The sequence below is a fragment of the Equus przewalskii genome, chromosome 19 (genome assembly GCF_037783145.1).
Source record: "Equus przewalskii isolate Varuska chromosome 19, EquPr2, whole genome shotgun sequence".
Taxonomy (NCBI): Eukaryota; Metazoa; Chordata; class Mammalia; order Perissodactyla; family Equidae; genus Equus; species Equus przewalskii.
The window spans coordinates 30,569,223-30,590,376 of record NC_091849.1 but is presented as its reverse complement, the minus strand read 5'-3'; the positions used below and the strand labels follow the sequence as shown (position 1 = coordinate 30,590,376).

The 21,154-nt window shown below is 47.2% G+C and overlaps 1 long non-coding RNA gene across 3 annotated transcripts in view; it reads right to left on the bottom strand.

Moving 5' to 3' along the window:
* The window catches only part of LOC139077467 (uncharacterized), a 70,329-nt gene that overhangs the window by 48,378 nt on the left and 797 nt on the right, over window positions 1-21,154 (bottom strand). The gene's annotated exons all lie outside the window — the stretch shown is intronic.

The window sequence follows — 21,154 nt, the reverse complement described above, 5'->3', positions numbered from 1 at the left end:
GCGTGGTTTGATGAGCAGTGCCATGTCTGCGCCCAGGATTCGAACCAACGAAACACTGGGCCGCCTGCAGCGGAGCGCGCGAACTTAACCACTCGGCCACGGGGCCAGCCCCTCAATGGTTTTTTTTAAAACTCAAAACAGTAAAAAAAAAAAAAAAAAGGTAGACCTACTTCCCAGAAGCCATAATTGTTACCAGTTCCTTTTCTATCTACCTAAAAGCATTTATGTGTATGTAAGTATGTATGTCTATGAATATGGAACAGGTATGAATGAATTGATCCGCAGCTCTTGGGGCACAAGCAATGTCCTATTTCTTATGGACTCACTCATATCAGATCTGGCTTCAGCCCTGACCATCCCTAACTGGAGTTCTAGTGTCTGGCAGTTTCCAGACGTTCCCCCTTGGGTCATATAAGGAACTGTAGGTTCACGCAGCTTTGAGGAAACAGAGGAGAGTCTGCTCCTCTGACCACAGTGGTCAGCACTGCCTTGCTCTTGCTCAAGGCTGTGGAGTCCATCAGAGGTCAGGCCACTCAGCTGACCCGGGCAGTTCCTAATCACGTGAGCATGGCATCAGCAAAGCCAGGAGAGAGAAAAAAAGCAACTTTGGAAATAATTGGTATTTGAGGAGAAGGTAGAGGAGGAGGTGGGAGAGGAGAAGAAGATGGAGAGAAAGAAGGAGAGCATCAAAGTAGTCATGCTCTGAAGAAAAATCACAAATCCGTAGTACATCCTTAAAGCTGGTTTTGGTTTCATAGAGTTCCTTTACTTTTAATTACTTTGGGGGCACTGTAATATTTTCAGTGCTTCTTTACCGTCTTGATCTGGCCATGCCTGGGCGCTGGGGGGCATTTGCTGAGGCTCTGAAAATGCTGCATCCAGAGCACCCCAGCCCGGTTCTCGTGGACTCTGGCAGCCAGTCCCACCTGAGAGGCCGCTTTGGAACAGGCCCAGGTCTCCGCGTGCCCTGGAGAAATGGCGTCCCCTCTCTTTTCCCTCACTCCCCAGAGGTCCAGGCATCAGCTAAGAGGTAGGCCACTGCCCCTCCACCTTCCCCTCTCAGACCAGACATGCAGCCCCTTTAGAGCCCCATCTGGCCTCATTCTTCTCTTTCCTTCTAAACACACAAAAAAAGCCAAACCCCTCAAGGGTCAGGAAACCCACAACTTCAAGGAAACAAAGTCCTGGCTCCGCAGAGGAGGGAGAGGAGAAGGAAGCCTTCATTCCTATTTAATTCTCAATAGATTGTTCTTACGATAAAGTCATAATAAATTGTCCTGCTACACAACATATTCTTTTAAATTTGATCATTTCTTCAAATATGATGCCCGTTTGGAAAGTGGTTGTGGGGAGACCAATTAATAATCATTTATGAAATGTTGCTTGGATGAAGAAGCCCACAATGGGCATAGTGTGAGAGATTTAAAGAAAGGAACACAGAGGATCCTCGTCTTAAAGAAATTTCAACCAATTTAGACACAAAGTGCGTGTACTATCTGAGAAACCACCTGAGGACAACTCAGACCAGTGGTTATTTATGGAGCATCTACTAATAAAAGTTAATACTTACTGATGGCTTCCTAGGTACCAGACACTGTACTTGCCTGGGGATACCACAATCCACAAGACAGAGATGAGTCCTGCCCTACGGAGCTCAGAAGGTCAGACATAAAACATACGGGAATGAAGTGATGACTCTTACAAAAGGGGGAGTGCAGGCTGCTGCCGTAGGAATGTAGAGCCCGAGAACTAAACACAGGGTAGGGTATCAGGGGAGGCCTCCCTTGGACACTGACCTTTAAACTGAGACTTGAAAGTAACAAACCAAAAAAACAGAGACATCAAAGCTGACAGCGGTGGGGAAGCTGGGTTTATTGCTTAACAGGCGAGGGAGAGCCATGTCCCTCAAGAAGTGAGTTCAGTGGGTCTCCCTAAGCAGGAATTGAAAGGCCTAGATACGGGTCCAAAAGGAAGAAGCTCACCAATAAAGCAGGAATTGAGTTCCGGTCTCTGGCTCCTGAAGGGGGTTGTATGCTCTACTTTGTGATTGGTGGTCTTTGGGTCTCAGTTCTCAAAAGAGCAGATGGTTCTCAAAGAGGTCCAAGACGTGTCCTGTGATGTTGTGGTGGACTCTAGGCAAAAGGGGGCGAAACAATATCCACTTTCTCCAAGGCTAGAGATACTTTCCCTTACAAAGACTAAATAGGGGCTGGCCCTGTGGCTGAGTAAAGTTCTATTCACTCCGCTTTGGTTGCCTAGGTTCGCAGGTTCAGTCCCAGGTGTGGACCTACTCCACTCATCAGCCGTGCTGTGGAGGAGTCCCACATACAAAATAGAGGAAGATTGGCACAGAGGTTAGCTTAGAGCTAATCTTCCTCAAGCAAAAAAAAAAAAAAAAAAGAGGAAGATTGGCAATGGATGTTAGCTCAGGGTTAATCTTCCTCACACACACACACACGCACAAAGACTAAATAGGAGTGAGGCAGGCAGAGGAAGAAGAGAAGGTGATGGAGAAATCAGAGTTGCAAGAGATCTGGACAAATTGAAGAAACCAAGAGAAATTCAAGATGTAGAAGCATGGAGGCAGGAAGGAGAGTGTGGCTTGGAAGAGGCTGGTAAGGTGGACTAGATGGAGAAAGACCTGGTAGACCACACGCTATGGTCTGAAATGTGTTCCCTCAAGTGTGTCCCCTTTTAATGTTGAAACCCTAAACTCCAGTGTGACTATATTTGGAGGTAGGGTCTTTAGGAGGTAATTAAGGTTAAATGAGGTCCTAAGGGTGGGGCCCTAATTCAATGGGATTTGTGTCCTGATAGAAGACACAAGAGAGCTCTCTCTCACTGTATGAGCACAGAGAAAAGGCCATATGAGCACCAGGGGGGCAGGGGGTTGGCGGCCACCTACAAGCCAAGAGAAGAGACCTCAGAATTAAACCTACCTTGCTGGCACCTTGACCTTGGACTTCCAGCCTCCAGAAGTGTAAGAAATAAATTTCCGTTATTTAAGCCACCCAGTCCATGGTATTTTATTATGATAGCCCAAAGATGTTAATGTATCATATAAAGAATTTTGAGGGGCTGGCCCTGTGGCCGAGTGGTTAAGTTCGTGTGCTCCGCTGCAGGTGGTCCAGTGTTTCGTTGGTTCGAATCCTGGGCGTGGACATGGCGCTGCTCATCCAGCCACGCTGAGGCAGCATCCCACATGCCACAACTAGAAGGACCCACAACGAAGAATATACAACTATGTACCGGGGGGGCTTTGGGGAGAAAAAGGAAAAAAAAAACATAAATAAAATAAAATAAAAAACAGAATTTTGAACATATTCCTAGAAGCTTGGTGGGAAGCCACGGGGGGCTTTAAGCCAGGGATAGACACGCTCACTCTTAGGTCTGTGAAGGCTCACTCTGGCTGCAAAGTGGAGAAGGGTCTGAGCAGGGCAAGACTAGAAGCATAGAGGCAAGGTAGGAGGTGAGTGACGGCATTTAGACTGGAGATGATGGAGGCTTGGAGCGTGGTGACCTGGCGGTGAGGAAAAGAAGATAGACTGGAGAGACCTTTACAAGGGAAAATCAACAGGACTTGAGGATTAACAGAACAGGAGGAGGAGTCGGGGGTTTAGGGGACTCCAAAGGCCCTTAAGGTACAGTGGAAAGGACACTGGGCTGGGAGTCTCAAGATCCGGGTTCTAATCCCAGATCTGCCACCAATAAACAACCCAATGACTTTGGCCGAGTCACCTTACTGCCCTTCTCTACTCTAGTTTCCTCATCTTACAGGAAGAGAGGGGGCCTGTTGATCTCTTGGTCCCATTCAATTCTGTTATTCTACGATTCTACAAAGTAAATGCATTAGCAAGGACGAATTAAAACAATGGTGTCACTTCCCCCAGGGTTAGTCTAGGGTCTCTTCCTCTATGCCTTACTTAACATTCCTGATCACCATATGCTTAAGGACATATTGGAATACTCCATTTACTAGTCTATCTCCCTCAAAAGACTGAGGAGTCCTTGAGGGCAAGAACCAGGTATCCTGTATCTGGAACCACGGCAGGCATATGGTCATTGATTCATTGTGTTTGTTAAGTTGATTAAAGCGCTGAGAGGATAGACACGTGGTTATTCTAGGAAGGCGTCTTGATGCAAAGTCTTAAGTGTCTTCTGTATACAGGGCACTGTGGTGGGTGCTAGGGTCATCAGAATAAACAAGAAAGCCACTCACTGACCTTATGCCAAGTCAAGTAGCTGAGACAGACATTAAACACACAAAGACGCAAATGACAGTTTATTTCTAGATGTGGTAAGTGCTACAAGGGAAAGTGCTAGGCCTGTGAGTGTGTAAGAATGAGACCTAACTCGGGGTAGATGAAAGGTTTCTCTGGGAGAATGACCTCTACGGTAATAACGATGAGTTGATTTACTCACAGAATGAGGGAGGCAAGAGACAAAGAGAGGAGGAAGAGAAGAGACTTTCAGGTAGAAGGAATAAGAAGCCACATGAAGGCCCAAAGCAGGAAGGCGTTCTGGTGAGACTACTAGAAGGAAATCCACCAGAATGGTAACGTTAGCTATATTTGGGTTGTGGAATCATGGGTACTTTTAATTTTCTTTCGCATGTATTTTGCATTTTACAGATTTTCCACAACAAACACATACTACTTTAATCATCAGAGGGGGGGAGGGGGAACTTGTTAAACAAAATAATAAAGGATGTGGGGAGAATGGGTGTCACAGAGGAGGGGGCACATTCCAGAGGGATCTGTGACATAAACAGTGAGTAATTCCTACGTGGGGGAGAGCACTAAGCACATTGGTGAGGCCGGAACAAAGTAGCAAGAGTGAGTCACAAATGATACAGTTGAAGCTAGTCCACCAAGGTTCATGAAGGTGAGGCGGAGGAGTTGGAGGTGATGGGAGAAGTCAGAGTGAGCTGCTTTCAGAGGGCCTGAGCAGGGGGAATATACGTTTTAGCAGAGGGGAGCAGGATGGCGAGAAACCAGAAACAAAAAGACCCCAAAGATGTCCCCGCAGGATTGGTGAGGGAAAGCGGGGACCTGTGAAGGGCGGTAGTCCTACCACACAGACCTAGCTTCGGTCCTCTTTGTTACTTCCCAGGCTCAAGGGGTTAGGCTGCCCCATCCCTTCTGCCCCTATGGCGGAAGTGGAAACTGTGGTTTCCAAAGGTCCTTCCTGATCTGCAATCTCTGTGAAAGAAACGGCTGGCCCGTGGACATTTCTACAGAGATAAAGTCAAAGATCGGTTTGTGGGGGCGGCGACAGGGCACAGGCAGGATTTGGAAGATTGAGGCCTAATGTAAGTTCTAAGATCTGCTCCCACCTACTCCTGATCTCGATAAGCACCCCTGCCACCTACACTGCATTTCTTCCCCAGAATTTCCCCCTGAGGCGGCGAAGCATTTTCGGGGCTGGGCTGTGAGTTGGGGAGGCGGTGGAAATTGGCTCCCCACTCCCCTCTCCCCTCTGAGCTGGACCTACAGGAACTGCCTCAGATCCTTCCCTTCTAGGCTTTCCTTATGTGGCCTTCCTATTCAGTTAGCTCAGATCACCGTCTGATTGCCCCACCTGTGCTCTCCTTGGCATCTCCCACTCACCTCACGCTTCTGACGTGGGTGCTGCCTGCTCATTGCCAGCACAGAGAGAGGAGAAACAACTTCATCCTGGCCTTCTACCCAGCCTGAAGCTGCATGTGGCATGAGGGTCCGTGTCCTAGCCCTTGACTGCTCCCACGAGAAAAGAGATGCAAAATCATATTAAATCATCATGTTAAATTGGTGTATCAAATGCAGGACCGGTCAGTAAGCAGCTGAGGGATCTCTGTCCATGGCCCCGTAGTTGGCCCTGTGCTGCTATGAGGATGAAGGAGGCAGGGGCCCTGAAGCCCCTAGGAATTTTATTTGCTGTTTGGAGGCATCAAGTTCTTAATAAAAGTAGCATCAACGCAGAAGACCTGGGTTCATGTCACAGCTGAGCTCCTGCTCGCTGAGTCACCTGGGGTAGCCCACGGAGCCCTCTAAGCCTCAATTTCTTCAGCTGCAAGTGGTCCTGATGGCTGGTTTTGGATCAAACAATGCAGTGCATGTGAAAAAGAGATGATAGGCTTTAAAAAGAGTTCTTCCTTCCACAGGTATCTATTGGGGGCCTTTTACTGTGCAAATGCTTAGGATCTAAAGATATGAGTAACAGGCCAGACTCCTGCCCTCAGGAAGTTCCTCCAGTGGCTGTTATTATTGAGGATAGTTGAATAAACGGGGCCACTCACAAGAAGCAAATGGAGAGCTTTGTCAGATTATGGAAGATTGTATTTCCAAAGATAGCAGCCCCCCACCCCACCCCATGCTCTTCTTGTCACGTGACAGACTCCAGGGTGGAGTTATGTTCCCTCCCCTTGAATCTGAGTGGGGCTGTGACTGCTGTGACCAATGGGGTATGAGGAAAACAGTGTAGATCATCAAAAGGTGAGGTCATAAAAAGAATATAGTTCATGCCTGGTTCTCTCTCAGTTACCCAGCCATCATGCAAGAGGGTCCAATCTAGACCCCAAGGAGAGGAACTGAGGCCCCCAGCCAATAGCCAGCATCCACTGCCAGACATGGGAGTGAAGGATCATGCAAACAATTCCAGTTCCCAGCTTTCGAGCCTTCCAGGTGTGACCCCAGACATCGTGGAGCAGAGACAAGCCATCCCCACTTTGCTCCGTCCAAATTCCTGACCCACAGAACCCAGGAACATAACAAAGGGGGTCTCATTCCCCTAAGTCTTGGGGTAATTTCTTAGGCAACATTAGATAACCAGAATATAGAGTAACTTCAGGACAAGCAAGAATGAGCAGCATATAAATTGAAGCAGAAGTGCCCGAAAGGACTTGAGAATTAGTCAGAACGGAATGGCATTAAATGTGGAAAGCATTACTGACCCTCGCCATGTGGTTTCTAACCCTGTCCTATCGTGACATTGCTCCCTGAAAGGCCATCAACCACCTCCCAACTGATGAAAAATAAACTTCAACCTTTTCTCCATACTTATTCCCCTTCAACTTTTTCTTCCCTTGACTTCCAGTCAAAATGTAAGGTCAATTACCACACAAACACGCTTCTCTACTGGTCTCTGCATTGCTTTATTCATTAGTTGCTCCTCTTCCACCCACCTTGCCACTAAGGGGTATCCAACTTACTCTCCAAAGGCTTGCTCCCCTCTTTCCATCCACGGCCCTCAAAGAGCTTCTTGTTGAAGCTGTCACCTGTGTGGCCAGAGTCTCCCACTCTAATGTCTACATAGCTCAGCTCTTCTTCCACATGAACTCCTATCTTGTATCTCCACTTTCCCACTAGTCATGTGTCAATACCTTATTTCCTCGCCACTTCAAATCCAACACACTCAAAATGGACGCACTATAATAGATGCTGCCTGGGCCTCATCCAGCTCCTCTTTACCAGCTGGCCAACTCAACTCCCAGTTGCCAGGCATGTTGTCCAATAACCACACACAGCTGTCCTCTTTTCTAGAGAATTGCCCTGGACCAAATGGGAGCCAAGCCATCCCTCCCTATACACACTTTGGATAGACCTTGGCCAGTGACTGCCTGATGAAGGGCTACAAGACACCAGTGCTCTTGCCTCAAGGTAGAACCAACTCTGGTGCAATTTGTGTGGACAGCCTCCCTGCGGGCTTGCACAGCTGTTCAGCTCACACCCTTGCTTAGCTTCTTCCCCTTTGCCATCCTGTTTCCCTCACTCTCCTTCTCCTCCCCGAATCAATCCCTTCTCCCCGAATCAATCCCTTGGACAAAGATCACAAAAGTCCTGTGCCAGACTGTGCTTCTAGGTGACCCAATCTAAAATACCTACCAGACAGGCTTGCTCCCTGTCTCTGTGACTCCTGTCTCTCCACCACCCCAGCCTGAAACTCCCTATCAGGCCAACCATCAAAGCAAACACATTTTCTAGCAAACGCCTCTCAGATTTATTTCTTCCTCCTCATTCCCATTGCCCCCACGTAATCACCTCACACCTGTATTGTGAAATTCTTTCTGACCTCCCTGCTGCTTCCTGTTTTTCCTCCCTCCAACGTGTCAAGCACGTAAGTGCCACATTTAAATTTCTTAAATGCCTCTGATTATAGAGCTCACTTACTCATTTTTTTTTTTTAAGCTAAGGAAGATTTGCCCTGAGCTAACACCTGTGCCAGTCTTCCTCTAGTTTTTTGTATGTGGGACACCTCCTCAGAGTGGCTGGTAAGTGGATCCGTGCCCAGGATCCGAACCTGCGAACCCAGGCCGCTGAAGGGGAGCACATGGAACTTGAACCACTTGGCCTCTGGGCTGGACCCAGCTCACCTACTCAAAAGGGCAATGTCTTCTGTTTCTAACGGTACTAGAGAAAGATTCTTTTGTGTGCTTTCCTGGACCCTCACTGCAATCTGGCTTCCACCTTGTTTATTTAACCTTGCTTTTCAGTATTTTAATTTTATATTCCAGCCAACTCCTTCAGAGTTTCACAAACCACATTCATGCCATCACACCAGCACCACTTTCCCCTCTCTCCACTTTCCTAACTCCTGCGCATTAGTGGGAGGGACTGACAGCTGTCTCCCGATATCCACTTGCTCCTTCTTCTCAGTTTCCAGCTGGGCACACAGCTGCCTGGGGTAAATAACACATGTCCAAGCCACCTTTGCATCTAGATATGGCTAAGTGACTTCACTTCAACCTACTTCATATAAGTAGAAATGTGTGTTACTTCTGTCAATGGCCTTAATAGGAGGGGTGTGTGTTTCTTTGTCCTTGTCTTTCCCGCTGGCTGGAACGTGAAGCTTGAGCAGCCATCTTAGATCATGAAGTAAAAGCCATGTTTTGAGGATGGTGAGGCAACAAAGTAGAGCTACTAGCCAAGCCCTGAACTCTCCACCTTGATCTAAAAAACAAACTTCGGGCCAGCCTGGTGGTGCAGTGGTTAAGTTCACACGTTCCACTTCAGCGGCCTGGGGTTCGCCAGTGCAGACCTACATACCGCTTGTCAAGCCATGCTGTGGCAGGCGTCCCACATGTAAAAAAGTGGAGGAAGATGGGCACGGATGTTAGCTCAGGGCCAGTCTTCCTCAAAAAAGAAAGAAAGAAAGAAAGAAAGAAAGAGAGAGAGAGAGAGAGAAAGAGAAAGAAAGAAACAAGGATAGAAGGAAAGAAGGAAAGAAGGAAGAAAGAAAGAATTTTTACTAGTAAACAGCTGTTCTATTTTTTGGGGGGTGGGGGGTAACTCACTGCTGAATCTAATCCTGACACACGATCCTCCATGGTTCTGCTCACATCTTGAGAAGGGAAGAATGGAGTGGAGGCAGTAGTTTACGTTTAACAACTGCCTGGGCAGGGAAGTCCTGATTTGCAGCATTTCCAGTTTCCATGCTGTAAATAATCCCATAAAGGTCAACTTCAAGGTGCCAATGTTAGGTCAATTGGCTCACAAAATTCTTGAAAATATGATTAGCTCTCGTGAGCTACTGAGCTGGTATGAGCTGGCTCCAGCACGTCACGGGGAAGGGCTGGAACGGCAATGACATTTAACGAACCTTGCTACATGCCAGGCACTGCAGTAGGCATTTTGCACACGTTGTCTTCTTTAATTCTTTTACTCCATGCTGAGGAGTAAAGCCAAGCTTCCCCAACAATTGGGGAAAATCCCAATACGGGTGGATTTATTTTTATATATTTTTTCCACAACCGCGGAAGATACGTTGGTCATTTCTATTAGGGATAATTAGAACAAGTAGGAAATGGAGCTTAGGAAGAGAAAATGGGGTATAGTGGATATTTTCTCAGGTTTGACCATCCACTCTTCCTCCTCTGACAGCAGCCATGGGTTTCTTTGGGGAATTACCTGTATGCTGTCCTAATGAGCTGTCAGCTAAGGTGTCCTTTCTTCCCCTAGCCCCTACCTAAACCAGACTAACCAGACTCTTTCTGCTGGCTTTGAATGATGAATATGAATGGGAGGAATGGAAAAAACTAGCTGTTGCTCATTCATTTCAGCAGGTAGCAAGGACAAGACTTGACTCCTACTACCGAATGCCCACTGGCTCTTATGTTTCCTGAGCCTGGCTTTCTAGCCTTCCTCTGATTTTGCGAGCTATCCAATTTCCTCTCAATACTCAACTTTTGTGTTTAAATGAGCCACAATTAGTTTCTGTGGCTTGAAACGCAAGAAATCCAAATGCTAAGGAAGAAGGGTAGAAGCTTTAGAAAAATTAAAGGAAGTTGAGGCAAAGCGCACAGAGCTTTCATTTCTAAATCACTACTGGTGGGGAAGTGGCTACAGTTACGTAGGAAGAACCTAGGCAAGCCCAGTCAGAATTCAGGGCTGGATTAGTATGCATTCTGTGCTGCAGGAATTATGGGTAGAGCTGAGGTTGTATAACCCTGAGTGTTAAGTAAGCTGTCTGAGCTATACCATTGGATGTTCAGCACAGGGTTATTATAAAGGCAACGCAAACGATTTTACATCTAGAGTATCTAAGTTACTCTGTGTTTCTAGAATCACTATAAAATGCAGGGAGGTTTTTTTTTAATTCGTTGATCATTTGGGTGGAGGACCACTAAGTACTCTTAGTCAGCATTTTATCATCCAGAAAGCAAAACAAATTTACAATTATCTCATTAAAAACCATGAGCGATGGAGAGTTTGCCAGGTTTCTAGCAGTGAAGCCAGGAGTTGTATTCGGGTTTGTGTGACTGCCTGGCATTCCTGCTAGTTCTGTGCCTCAACCAAAACTTTCCCCTATCACCCATCCCACAGTGATCTCACCCCGCTCTGGATTGCTAGAATGCTTGCTTTCTGTCTCAACATTCCATTCATCTAACATCCACCACAGAGATTTGTTGGGTCTTGATACGAGGAAAAGTACTTGTTAAGCTCTAATGTACCAAACAAATGTTAGCTATTATGTGATTATGTGTATTAGATTTGATTCACAGCTGAATCTAATCCTGACTGACACACAATCCTTCATGGTTCTGCTCACGTCTTGTGAAGGAAAGAAAGGAATGGACGCAGTTTATGTTTAACATCTGCCTGGGCCCAGGGGAGTCCTGATTTGTAGCACTTCTAATTCTCAAGATGTAAATAATCCCATCAAGGTCAACTTCAAGCTACCAGTGTTATCTCAATTGGCTCACAAAATTCCTATATGTATATATATGTGCGTGTGTGTGTATATATATGTACAGGTATAGTTTTACAGTTACTATGGTTTGTCTCTTATTTTCCCTTCACTAGGTTATAAACTTCTTGAGGCCCATATTTTATCCATCTTTCTGCCTTCCACTGCTCTTAGTTGGAAGACGTTTGACAGTCAGTCTCCTGAGGTTTTGAGTGTGGGAGCTAGCCTCCACCATTCATAAGACTATGACCTTCAGGCACTTATCTTCACTGCCCTCCTGTGTCCTACAGGGCTGCTGTGAGGACTGGATGAGATAATGGTTGCAAAGCACCCTGGATTGGTCAGTTTCCTGTGGCTTATGACAGGAGGAACTCGGTGGCTTTAGTTTCCCCTTCAACCTCCTGTCTTCTTTTTCGTAGAATTTTTTGGTCACGAATATAATCAGAAATGTTTCCTTTTTCCAATAGTAGATTTCTGAAGAAGTGGTTTCTAAACCTCTGATCAGGCAGTATGTGACATAAGCCAATGAAAGAGCACTGATCGTGACTGTTAGTGTTGAAAGCAAATTAAAGCCATCAGACTACAATAAACGTTTCCCAATGCCTCTCCTTCTCTCACCCCATCCATCATCCAGCCCAGTGCTGTCCAATAGAACTTTCTGAGATGATGGAAGTGTACCATATCTGCACTGTCCAAAATGGTAACCGTTAGCCACATGTGGTTATCGTGCACTTGAAATGTGGCTGATGCCAATGAGGAATGGAATTTTAAATTTTGTTTTATTAAAATTTAAAAGGCCACATGCTATCATATAGGACAGCACAGAGTTAAATTTAGAGAATCTCTGTCTCTTGATTCATTCATTCATTCATCATTTAACCAAAATCTGAGTACCTAATATTTGTCATGCGCAATACTAAGCCCTGACAGTGGGTTCAATGACTAGTCTTTCATCTGAAAGAGCTCATAATTTTGGGGGGGAAACAAATGATCTGTTTAGATGACCTCAAGACCTTAAGTTCTTCTGGCTACACCACATCCTCTTGAGAAAAGTAGCTGGAGATTTCTTAGGTCTGGGTCACTCTGTAGAAGACCTTAGCTCCAACTTCACTTGCTGGATTAGGATCCTTGTGTGAGCTAAAGGCAGTTCCCAAGGGCTGGCAAGAGGCCAACGACATGGCCAGAGGTGAGCATGCCCAATAGGGCTGCCCAAGAAAGCTATTCTATCCTGGGAAGTGTGTGCATAGCCCATTCAGAGTTTGAAAGTGATGCAAATGCAAGCAAGGATGCCAACGTCAGAGCAGTGTGAAACCCTAAAGAGACAAAGAGCTAGGGCAGTGAGCAGAATAATAGCGTTAACGAGGATTGTTGAGAGGCGGGAAAACAGAGAGGTCGGTTGCTCTGTCTCTGGAGCCAAACTTCCCAGATGCTAAGCCCCTGCCGTGTAAAGCCTCTGTGTTGTCTCCCCACTTGTAAAATGAATGTTATAATGGTCCTCTTCTCAGAGGCTTACCGTGAAAATGAGATGAATTGGAACATGGGATTGAACCCAAGTGGACTGGCTCTGGCATCCACTCTCTGACCACTACGCCACACTGCTGGAGTACTGGAATGAGGTACACGAGGGTTCCAATCTAACTCCCACTATTTTATGGTTCTGCAATCTCAGGAATGTGAGCTGCCTCATCAAACCTCTCATCTTCCGCATCTGTCAAATGAGGATCTAGATAATAATAGTAGAGTTTCATGAAGGCTTAATGAATTGATTCCTGTATAGCACTCAGAACAGGGCCTACAAGGCACTGTATGTGTCCAGGTAGTGTGGGCTTGCGTTACTTTACACCCCGCCAGAGGACGTGTGCAGAGCCATGCAGCGGAAACAGTGGGAGAGCAGCAGACAGAGGTGCTGAGCCACCAGGTGGTCTGGCTGGGGAGGCAGGGTGTGCTCCTGGAGCTGCCGCTGGGCCCTTCAACTGCTGTGGCATCCTGAGGACACGCCAGTTATTTGGGGACAGACTGCTGGCCACAGAGATGGCTACATTCCAGCCCATCCCTGTCCCCTGAGGTAACCTGAGTAAGAACCCATTCTCTGACGAGGAAAGCATTCTGACTTGGCAGACTTGGAGCAGGAATTTACAACATGGACGTTTTAATGCAACCTCCTTAAAATAGTCCCGTCAGAGTGTAAAATGGTAAATCACTTTGGAAAACAGCAGGACAATTTCTTATAAAGTAAAATATATACCTACTTATACAACTCTTAGATATTAACTCAAGAGAAATAAGAACACATGTCCACAAAAAATGTTGGACATAAATGTTCATAGGAGCTTTATTCATAACAGCCCAAAACACAAGTGTCCATCCATGGTGAATGAATAAGCTACCTGTAGTATATTTATACAATGGAATACTATTCAGAAATCAAAAGGAAAGAACTACTGATTCATGCAAGAATGTGGATGAATCACAGAAATATTATACTGAGCAAAGGAATCCAGACACAAATGAGTGCCTACTATAGTTTTATTTATATGACATTCTAGAACAGGCAAAACTACAGGAACAGAACTCAGATCAGTGGTTGCAAGAGGCTGGGGTGGAGAGAGGGCATTGACTACAAAGGGGCATGAGGAACTTTCTGGGGCAATGAAAGTATTCTACATCACAATGGTGGCGGTATTTACACAACTATATGAGTTTGTCAAAACTCATCAAGCTGTACTCCTAAAAAGGATGGACTTTACTCTACATAAGCTATACTTCAATACACCTGGCTTTAAAAAAAAATGTAATCTCACCAAGCACTACAAATTCTATGTGAAAGGGTGGGAGTTAGAGATAGGATGAGCACAACCCCCAGGGATGGGTTGAGAATATCTGGTTTATACATTTCTTAGTGATTTTCTTTAGGAAGCATTGTCCTTTTTTATTTTTTTCCTTAGGAAGATTGGCCCTGAGCTAACATTCATGCCCATCTTCCTCTATTTTATATGTGGGATGCCTGCCACAGTGTGGCTTGATAAGCAGTGCACAGGTCCACCCCCAGGATCCGAACAAGCAAACCCTGGGCCGCCAAAGCGGAGGGTGGGAAATTAACTGCTAGGCCACCAGGCAGGCCCCCTGATTTTCTTTAAATACTGACAATTTAATAACTTTTTTGGCCTTGTCAAAACACCAAAATGGCTGCATCACAATGTCTTGTGCATTTCCAGGCAGTCAGAAAGATCAATAGGCAAATACTATAATATACTGTGTTTTATGCTTTCAAGAGGTTGCTGTACAAAGTAGATGGATTAATTCTGCATGGGGGAGTCAGGGGTGGTGTCTTCCCAGGAGGATGGAGAGGAAACAGAATGTGTGAAGGGTCCAATGGGTAAGAGTTTGGCATGTGTGAGAAAAAGCACAGAATTAGACACAGGCCCTATGTGAGGACACAGGGAAAGCAATGGGGGCGTTGAGAGAGAGCCTGTGAAGTTGCCTGGATTCAGGATGGGAGGCCAGTGTAGGCCCCTCTAGAGAGTCTGGAGGCACTGAAGTTACTAACATAGGCACTGACTTGGTCAGGTCCATCTTTTAACCAGAAAGCTCTGGGGAAGACACAGAAGATGGACTGGAGGGAAAAGAATTAGGAAGGTTCTTCATGGCCCATCCTTGTCATCATTTTTGTTGAAACAGAATGTGCCTTTCTGGTAGTGGACTGTTCTGAATACCAAAAGTGTTAGGTAAGTAGGTCTCAACTAGGACACAGCAGCCCTAAGGGTAGCTCAGATGCCCAGTTAGTTGTGACCACCTGTTTCTTTCTTGAACTGGAAAAGCAGTTCAAGCTCCTAAGCAACCTCTTAATTCAGGCTCCCAGTGTTGGCACCACTGGGTCTGTTTCCAAGATGCAATGCTTCTAGGAGCAAACCCAAGTGGTCAGGGTCCATGGTGGAGAAGATCACCAGAGCCAAGGGACACAATGATATTTTCAGCCTCCCCTTGTGAGCAATCCCCTTCTGCGCTGGGTGGGATTTCCAACCTGGGGAAACCACTGACCAATCGTCTGGGAAGGGAGAGTGTCATAAAAGTGCCAGGGCCACCCAGAGTTAGGATGACGGCAGCCTGAGGCCTAGACACTGTAGGGAATCTGTGAGGCCATGGAGAGGAAACCTGAGGGAAAGCAGGGCTACTGTCCGCCGGCCCAGCTTCCTCTTTCATGAGCTCATGCTCAAAGCCAGGCCAAGTGGGAGAGTGCCAGCAATTGAGAGAGCTTGTTTTTTCCCTAACTTGGTTCTGAGTCACAACAGGGCATCTACCCTTCCCAGAAAAACGCCGCAAGGCTCACCCCCTGGCAGCCAGTCAAACCCGTCCTAACACGCGATCCCCACTAGGCAGCGGGAGCCAGAGGCAGGCCAGCCCAGAGCACCCGCCCCAGCCCCGGAGGCCTTTCTCGGGTGGGGCCTGGGCCTCTCCCAACCTTCAAAGAAAAGGGCCAAGGGCAGCCGCTTTGGAAGTAGGAGGGAAGCACGTCTAACTTTTGACCACACATGGGAGACGCTGCTGAATCATGGGGTTACAGAGGAGGGAGAGACATCAGAGAGCCTTCTAATCTAAGCCCTTGACTTTGCAGATCAACTCATTGGGTAAATACAAGGTGTCTGAAAAAGTGGGACAAAAGGGGAAATACTTTATTTGTTGTTGCACCTACCCCTCTCCCCCAACCCATGATTATGCTTCGAGTTAAACCTCGAACACATTCTCCACTGCTGACATTGGAGCAATCTAGAGAGAGATGCAGGCTGCTTCCCACATGAACAACTCTGTGACACTAATGACTTAAAGAGCCCTACATGTCTAGCCTTTTCAGGCAGCCTGTATGGGTTGAGAGGCATGGTTCTAGGCTCTGGAAATAGAGCAGTGAGCAAGATGGATAAAGTCCTGCTCTCGTGGAGCTTTAATCTGGTGGGAAGGAAACCGAGGCCAGAGGAAGAAGCCACAACACTGGGGTCCTGGGAAGCCACTGTTCGTACCAGAGCAGGGATGCTGGGTCCTTTTCCTAGGTCCCCACTCCCAGCAGCCTCCGGGGAAGTTTGGCTGAGTTGGACTGAGCTGGGCTGGGCCGGGCTGGGCTGGGTTGAGCTGCAGCCCAGGGCAGGAGACACCACATTCTTTTGTGACCTTGCCTTGGTACTCTGGGCACTCTTGCCATCCTTTTGCGTCAGGGAAAACTGCTAAGGCCTGATCTTGACCCTCCTAAGGCCCAAATGAAAGTCTTTGGGAGTCATTTATTAACTTGCTGACAAGAACACACCGCTCCACCGTATTTCCACCCCTCCGGCGAGATTTGTTCCAGCTAGAATGTGTGTGCACGGGGGTCAGGGGAAGGGTGTTTAAAATCACTCGCATTGGCTGAACAAGAACTAGGAATGCAGAAGACTTTGCATCTCCGGAGAAAAGAAAAAGCCACAAAACCTGCCTGAGATGGAGAGGGACGGAAGGGGGGATGAAAAGAGAAAGAGAAATCGTATCTCTTGATGATCTTAGCACTTGGAGGCTATCTGCTCATGCTGGTCTCCTACTCTTGGGTTAGCTCACTGCCACCTACAACTGCTTCAAAGTAGCCCTCTTTCCATTGTCATAATAATGGCCCCCACGGCAGAAGCACCTATTACGTGCTTAGGAGCAATGTAGTCATCTCCTTAGTCCCCATGATAACCTGATGGCCAACGTGTCCACTTTTCAATTGAGGAAACATGTTCAGAGAAGTTAAGGAGTTGGCCCAATATCACATAGTTAATAAGTAGCTGAGCTGGAATTTAAATCCAGTTTCCACTAACACCACTAGATTATAATATGCTCTTTTTGCTACCCTATGTTTCCTTTCTGTCTCAAACCCATCTCAAGTCAACAAATAGTTATTCCACATCTGCTAACCCTCGGGTGCAGCTCTGAGTGTTCAGATTTCATTCCCTGAGTCCTCTGGCTCTGTTCCTCTACCCCTGCTTCCCTCTCTCAGAAGACCCCACTTCCAAATGTCTGTCTCCTTCTTCCCTTCCCATTCTGCCTCCTTCTCATCACCTTTGTGGCCCTGCCTCGCCCGTGGTCAGCAATGCAGCAGTCCTCCAGGTGGGGCAGCAGGCATGACTCACTCCTATGTCAGGGACTTATGAAGGGTGAGGGCCAGGGCTTTGCCATGTGTCACCTGCACAGTTATTCCTGATCTAATGGCAGGTCACCCTGAGCCTCAGGGGAACATCCCCCAAACTCCTCTCTGAAGTCGAAGTGTGGGGGTCTCCGAGAGGACACAGCCTTCCAGACAGACACCTCAGAGGAGATGGGTTTAAGAATATTGATTAAGCCCCTACTAGGTGAAAGGCCAAGTCCTGGAGATCCCACAGAGCTATCACGAGGGGAGGGCGGATGTGGTCCTGTGTCCACAAGGAGATTATATTCCCGTGGGAGAGATGGACAACAACAAAAAGTAAACAAATCCATAAAATGATTCCCTGCTGTGGTGAGTGTTATGAAGAAAACAAACAAGGGGCTAAGAAAGGTTATGGGAGGTTAAGAAACGAGGGGAAGGAAGGCACATGGTGATTTTGGGAAGATGGGGAGGAAATGAGTACGGCTGGAAATGGAAGAGGCTAAGGGCCTGTTTGCCTAGGATGAGGGCAGTGAGAACCGGTCCAGCTGCTGGTCTCAGCCCCTGGCCCTTTCTGGTCTTAAATCTTCCGCCAACCCTCACCCCCACATCCCCTCTTGGCTTAATGATTCACTTTCAACCTTTCCCCAGCTTCCTGGGCCACGGGAGGGTATGGAGCAGAGCCCTGGCTCTTTGAAGGTAGCAGGAATGGGCATGGGATTGGTTGAGAAGAAATGGCCAGCCAGCCATCTGGGTTCTCTGCTTCTTCTCTTTGCCCCATTTTGGTCTTGCCATAAAGAAAGGTCTCTCTGTGCCAGGAGGACGGTGAGGATAACTAGGCCCAGCTGGAGGTCTGGATTCCAGATGTGGGAGGGAGAGGGAAACAAAGATCCTAACATCTCCCCCTTCATTTCCCCTCCCCCGTCTAATGCCCTGGAGAAATTTTCCATCATAAACAAGTTATGCATTCCTGACCTTGGGTGCCTCCCCCTCTCTCCCACCAGGCAATTTTCTTCTATCATCGCCAGCTCCCCTTACCCCCAATTTATGTCTGTGTGAGCATGTGGACCTGTCCACACTTATAAGTAGTCATGTATTTATGTTGATCGTTGTGTAGTGTGCCACTTGCCTTAGAATAAGGGTGTAGGTGGGTGTGCGGGCTCCCCGTGCTTGAGTGTAAATGTAAAGATGACGGTAGGCATGGGAAAGGGATGTGTCTTTGTTTGCAGAGGAGGTGTGTGTTATTTATGTCAGGAAGAAGTGTGTAATGCTGAAGGGGCCTTGCATGTTTAAACAGGAGTAGTGGGTGTAAAATAAAGTGACACATACGCCCAGGAAGCAATTGTATATACAGCAATAAAGTATCTCCCATTGTGGGGCTGTCCCCTTTGCATCCTCACACATCCTTCGTTGAGAAAGGCCCTGAAGGATTCCTTGTTCTCTGTCTGTGTAAAAATTGTCCTAGCTTTTCTCAAGAGGTTGTAAATTTGTATGTGGAGTTTGAAGGAGTGCATCCACATCTCAAAAGCTTGAGGTGACCCAGCCAGTGTGTGACTACTATATGTGCATTTATAGTTCTGCATTTTCACCTTTCATACGCCAAGATTACTGAACAACTAGTACATGCAAGGTACCATGCGGGATCCTGTGGAGGACACAAAGATATGTGTGACACAGCCTCTAATGGAAAAGGTCATACATGTGCTCGCCATGTGCACCAGGCACGATATGATCTGGTGTAAAGATCTGAGCCAGATGTATTTCAAATCCTGGGAGTCAGCTGTGACCCCTTCATCATCTTGCTGTTGGCGCCCCCACGCTCCATCTCCCTGACTCCATAGATACCCATCTTATTGCTAAATTCCGGTGATCTTATGCTAGGACTGTCTCTTATAGCCACCCTTCCTCTTGGTTCCCTCTGCCATGGCCCTTTTCACACCCTTGTTTCTTTCCACCTGAACCTCTCCGACAGCCTCCTGTCCCTGCCTCAGGGTCTCTCCATCCAGAGCCTACTCCTCATCCCACTCACTTCCCACCTTGAATTGCCTTCCTTTTATGTCATGCTGTGACCCACACGCTTCATAGTCTAGAGTCAAACCCAGTCTCCTGGCCTGACAGCAAAGCTCTCCCCACTCTGCCATCCATCATTACTTCCACTTCTCCTTTACAGGAAACTCACCCTGGGATTGTTTTTCTTGTGATTCCCCTGCAACACATCCTGTACTTTTCCAGCTCAAGGCCTTTGCTGATTCCATTCTTTCTCACAGTCATCTTCCACATCTGACTCTTTGGCTGCCACCCACTGTGCAAGGTCATCTCAAATGTCTCTCTTCCATGAAGCCTTGTCTGATTGATTAGAACACTAGCTCTTTTGGGTCCCCCTTGCACTTTCTCTTCCACTTTCTCAGGACCCTCCAGGGAGTTCTCCTGGTCAGGGTCCCCTCCCCATGCCAGAGGCTAAGGCCCACAAGGCTGAGGTGCCCACTGTCTCTGGCTTGCCCCACTGAGCAGCAACACACACTGAAACCAACCTCAGTACTCTCAACAGTACCTTTTTTTTTTTTTTTTGAGGAAGATTCGCTCTGAGCTAACATCTGCTGCTAACCCCCCTCTTTTTGCTGAGGAAGACTGGCCCTGAGCTAACATCCATGCCTATCTTCCTCTACTTTATATGTGGGATGCCTACCACAGCATGGCTTTTGCCAAGCGGTGCCATGTCCACACCCGGGATCTGAACCGGTGAACCCTGGGCCGCCGAAGCGGAACATGCGCACTTAACTGCTACGCCACTGGGCCTGCCCCTAAACAGCACATTTAACAGGGTGCCTGGCCTGTGGAAATGCTCAAAAGATGTTAAATCCTGTGTCTATGAGCAGCCATCTCCAAGGCAGTTATGAAAATGTATCCATTCTGTCTTAAGCTGGGTTACCGTTACCACAACATCTGCATAATGTCTCACAGTTTAAAATGTTCTTCACGCACATTTTGTCATTTGATCCATACAACAAGGGGCAAATCTGGGTGGCTGCTAACCTCTTGCCTTTGTGTTTTGTGGTTCCCTGCCCCAGCTTCGTGTGAACATTTCTGCACACCTCTAAGTGGGTAGCTTTGCTGGGCTTTCCCTGTGCAGTCTCTGCACCCTTGGCCTGTGTGTGTGGGTGTGTGTGCGTACACGCGCTACGTGTATGTTGAAGGGGAGCAGAACATGCCACCCCAAAATGTCCCACTTCAGCATGTGGATTATTTTGAGCTGAAGGCAGTCAAGACCAGCAGATTCAGGAAAAGCTTTTATCTCTCCCTTAACTGCCTAAAGGAATTTAGATAGGGGACCGGGCCTAGAAAGAGAGCTATTATTAGCTATTATTATTAACTTTAATAATTAGCTATTATTAACTTTTTTATCTGAAAGGCTTACCTGCATGGCAGGGCCAGCATCTGATGGCCAAACCCCTGCTCTTCTATCTCCCTGTGAACTGCCCTCCTCCCCTTGGAAGCCCCGGGCCCCTATCCCATTCCTTAGCTCAGGACGGCATATAAGCCTCAATTGCCTGACTGCTTGTGAGTCTTCTGTCTCAGTGGGCTCCCGCAAGTAGGCAAATTTGTTTTTCTCCTGTTAATCTCTCTTATGTCAATTTAATTATTAGACCAGCCAAAGAACCTAGAAGGAAGAAGGAAAAATGTTTCCACCTCAACAATGTGGGGGGGGTGTGAGTGTGTGTATGCACACGCTAAGGCAGGCAGGGTTGCATCTGTGTGTGCTAATGTGTTTATTTCTCTTTCTCTTCTTGGCTGTTTCTGTAATGACCTTCCTCGTGGGGTGGGGCGTGTGTTGTCTATGTGTATCTACAAGTGTGTGAATGTGCGTGT